Source organism: Sinocyclocheilus rhinocerous, unplaced genomic scaffold (genome assembly GCF_001515625.1).
Source record: "Sinocyclocheilus rhinocerous isolate Xijiao unplaced genomic scaffold, SAMN03320098_v1.1 scaffold631, whole genome shotgun sequence".
Taxonomy (NCBI): domain Eukaryota; kingdom Metazoa; phylum Chordata; class Actinopteri; order Cypriniformes; family Cyprinidae; genus Sinocyclocheilus; species Sinocyclocheilus rhinocerous.
Window position 1 is genome coordinate 479,157 of NW_015656501.1, and position 4,911 is coordinate 484,067.

The following is a 4,911-nucleotide window of genomic DNA, read 5'->3' on the forward strand; positions in this document are numbered from 1 at the left end:
TCCTGGGGAAAAAATTGTTTCACTGCTTCCATAAAAATATTAAGCAGCACAACTGTTTTTAACACTGATTAAGAAGTAAGAAATGTTTCTTCTGAAGGATCGTGTGACACTGAAGACAATTCAGCTTTGCCATCACAGGAATAAATTATATTTTATAAAAACACAATGAAATTGTTATTTTAAACTGTAACAATATTTCACAATATTACTGTTTTTACTCACCCCAAACTTTTGAACAGTAGTGTATATCATTTTAGTATCAAAACTGATATGTCAATTATAATAGATAGTATATTTATGGTACATTTAAATTATGCAATCTAACATTAAAATAATACATATTAACATTTTTTATTTAAAAAATAGTATTCCCTGCTGACAAAGAAAAACAGCTTAAAACATCCTTTTTTTTTTTGCTAAAATCCTTTTCAAGCAAATCAACTCATAGATGTCATTATTTTACAGGGTAGATCCAGGGATATAACATTTAGTTTCCCCCAATGTTCACTGACCTTGCAAATCATTGTTAATGATGCATTTTCACTTATGTTAGAAGAAGCAAAGGCAAAAACTATGGCGTTACCGTTTGGCTGTCGATGTTAAATATGGCTCAAAACTACAGCTAGTAGCACAACTCTGCTGTAGTGTCACACCCTATAGCCATTTGTGATAACATGAATGACCTCTGCCACGCAGAACTATACCTGTACACCTTGGGCTTCTTTCCGTCTGTCTAGTTGTACATGTGTATATTATGTCTGTGCAGGAGGTGTTATGATGTCTGAGTACATGGTTGATGTCAGATTTAAAATGTGAAATGTTTGCTCAGCTCTTCTGATTCATTGTTTTGGTAAGCATGTGACAGATCAGGCATTTTGACGTGACGGGGGAGTTTTACCTTCATGAAGTCTTAACTAACCCATTTGACTTCATTCTTCATTTTAAATGTGCTCAGAATGTTTCTTTTTCTCAGGACAAGTTCACACAGTCCAGCGGTTAGTCCTAAAACTCTGCATTGTGTACATTACGGCCTATGCTTTAAAGAACACACAACCAAATCACTGATCAGAAGAAGTCATATTGTAACATTGAGAATCTATGGAAGCCGGTTTCCGCCACTGAATAAAAAATAAAAAAAGGTTATTGCGGCTTGTTATTCTGAGTTTGTATCACGCAATTCTGAGAAAAAAAGTCAGAATTGTGAGATAAAAAGTTGCAATTACCTTTTTTATTTTTTATTCAGTGGCGGAAACGGGCTTCCATAAGAATCTCTAAAGAACCAACTGAAAAACTCAAAAATGGTTCTTAAGGAATCTATAAGGTTCTTCAAAGAACCTTTATTTGTATGAACAACGCTACACAACTTTGTTGATGACAATGAGAGCATTCTAGGTTTGCTTGCTTCCTTGTGCAACTCACTCTCAGAGAGGGAGTAACTTTGAATATGCAGAAACGCCCAGTTTAAGACTTATGGGTCACAAAGTATCATAAAGCAAATTTGCTGGAGAGGAGCGGTGACTGTCTTTTATGGGCCTAATATTTATGAACAGGTTTGCAAACTGATTGTAAGGTCTGCAGATTTTATTTATTTATTAGCTTTTTAGTTTATTTAGTGGTTATTTTTAAAGAAAAAAGGAAATATACAGAACAAAAGAAATACATACATGGGTTCAGTAAGATTTTTTTTTAATGTTTTTTGAAAGAAGTCTCTTTAGTCCATTAAATTTTTGAAAGAAAAAACAGCAGCCATTACTCCAGTTTGCAGTGTCACATGATTCTTCAGAAATTATTCTAACAGGCTGACTTGCTGCTGAAGAAACATTTCTTATTATTATCATTAATGCTGAAAACAGTTGTGCTACTTAATATTTTTGTAGAAATGGTGTTTTTTTCTTCTTTTTCATATTTTTTTTTGTAACAATGTAAAAGTCGTCACTTTTCATTGATTTAATGCTGACTAAAAGTATTTATGTCTTTCAGAAAAAGAAAAAAAAATCTTACTGACCCAAAACTTGAATGGTACTTGAACTGAATGGTAGTGTATTATACAGTATATATAGTATCTGCATGTATGTCTTGATTAATTTAATCTAACTTTACCTCATTCTTTACTGCAGAAAGTAGGAAATAGTAAACAGCATAACTGCTGGTCCAATAACATGATGTGCTCGGGGATGGCGACCCTGAGGAAAAAAAAAATAATAATAAAATAAAATATGCATGTCTACCATTTCAGCCATTTTGAAAATAAATAAATATGTGACCTAATTAAACAATTATGTAGTTTCGAAAATAGAATATTTTTTATTGTAATAAAAGTTAAGTAAATGACACTGTTTCTGTAAATAATTGTATTTTAATGAAAAACGTATTAATCATTTTAATTTACACATGCACACAACAACCCACTCACGTGCCTACACACACACACACACACACACACACACACACACACAGTGGATAATAAGCATGGTCACTTGGAAAAGAAGGAATATTGTGAGTAACACTGAGGTTGAGAAATGTGGAGAATGTCTAGCATGTTTACCTGGGACAAACATGCACACACACACTCACACACACACACACACACACACACAATCACCCATCTGTAGGATTATTATACAGTCAAAGATCAGTGATTGACAGAACATTTCACCAAAACACTGGACCGCAATAGCAATATAATCACAAATAAAAATATAGAACCTGTTATGAACATTGTGATACTGAAACTGGTTTACAAGTGTGTGCGTAGAATATAATGGACAGCGGCATGTGTTTGGTCTTACCAGGCCTCTTTGTTAGTATGTTTAAATGACAGGGTTAAGTGTAATCTTTGTCTCTAGTTCTTGAGATTATTGCCCAGAAAAAAAATATTTACCCAGATGCTGCTCTTTCAAAGTGTTCTCAGTTGTTTCATTTACAGCATATATCAGCTTTCTCTCAGATGTTTCTCATAAAATTAATGAAAACATAAAAAAATAGACAGAAATGAGACAACTGTGGACATAAAGTAAGAGCATACAGCAATAAAATAAATTTGATAATATAGTTTAGATCATTTAGTCGCAGCAGAATTTGATGCAAACCAACAGGAAAATATGTCAGTTCTAAATATGAAACAATACATATTTAGAAGATTTTGTCCCACCTTTATGTATTTCATATAACCCCACACTGGGCGCAAGCATGTAGACACAGTGTTAACGTAACATAAAAAAACCCAAAATAAACTCTGGATAAACTCTGGTTGGTGCGTTGGTCACTTTCCATGTCAGTCATGACCAGACTTTATGTTGACTGTCACATGTCTGACTCTGTGAGACTAAAGTGTGCCGCAGAGAAACAATCTTTGACCTTTTTGTACAGTTTAGTTATTTTTTCAGCCTTTAATTTAATCACCCTGAAAACGGCTGTTAAATACACACACTTTTATACATGCACATCCAACAAGTTAGACATAACCTCTGTGACCTCTATAAACCAAAGACCACCAGACAAGTGCTCTCTCAATCATAATTCATGTTTCACACACAAATACATTTAAGCAAATTACTTTCAGCAAAACAATATAGTATAAAACAAATCTTATAATTTAAATGATATAGTGGACACATTGTGGCTGACAAACATTAGTGAAAAATGAAAATTCTGAGAAAATGTGTTTGCAGACACCACTTGGTTTGATATTGTGTTCATACATTTTACATAATAGAATAGAATAGAATAGTTGATTTGAGTTCCTCTCTGTGGTCTGCTTAGACTTCAGCTGTGAAGGAAATGTTACGGCATGGTGGTCAAACTCTACTCTTCTGCAACCCACCAAGTCTGAATCCAATCAAATCTCCCCACAAATTAAACAAATGCTTCCATAGTGAAAGTGACTGAAAGGTGGAGAGTCTCTGACCTTAAGGTTAAATGTGCATTTTGTTTATTGGAATGAAAAGACATGTGTGTATAGATGTATATATGTGAGGTGGGGTTGAGGGAATCAAGGAAGACGTTTCTTCTGAGGGCTGCGTTTACAGTGGGAATCCATGCTTGCTGGAAAGGAAAATACACATGAAGTAGGAATGAGAGAGTACTGATGGACATCACACAGAGAAAGAAACCAGATGGACCAAGGGACTTCAACGTGATTTACTAGTCTATCTCCTTCATCCAAGACTATACAGACTTCTTATTAGGAATTTCAGCATAGATGTTTAAAGCGGGTCTGTATCTCATCTCAACATGTAATTCCACAGATACATGTACAGTCTTGTTCCCAGATTCTTCAGTGTTTTTTGCCAATATGTATTTTTAAATGGTTTACCCATCACCCCGTAAGCAAAAATAAATAAATAAATTACTTCAAGTGGTCGTCTAGTTGGCTGGGGGTGACAGAGAATGCGGCTGATGCATTTCATTTCATTTTGTCCCTCGTGACATGGCCTGAGGGACAAAATCACATTTTGACCAAGTCGAAACCATTGCGAAATCTGCGCGGGGACATATTTAGCCCTCAAAAGATCTCGTGGATTCCTATTGAAATTACTAGATTTTGTAGCTACAACAGCAAATTTGATTGACCGCACCCTTTTAACTGTATTTAAAGGGGTCATATGATGCGATTTCAATTTTTCCTTTCTCTTTGGAGTGTTACAAGCTCTTGGTGCATAAAGAAGATCTGTAAAGTTGCAAAGACTAAAGTCTCAAATCCAAAGAGATATTCTTTATAAAAGTTAAGAGTCAACCACGCCTACCTAAAACGGCTCGTTCTAACACACCCCACATGTCTACGTCACGATGTGAGAAGATTTGCATAACGCCGCCCAAACGTTCACGCAAAGAAAGAAGGCGTAACCTTTATTCTCGCTGTAGTACAACTGTTGATAATTCTAATAATAAATCAGCATATTAGAATGATTT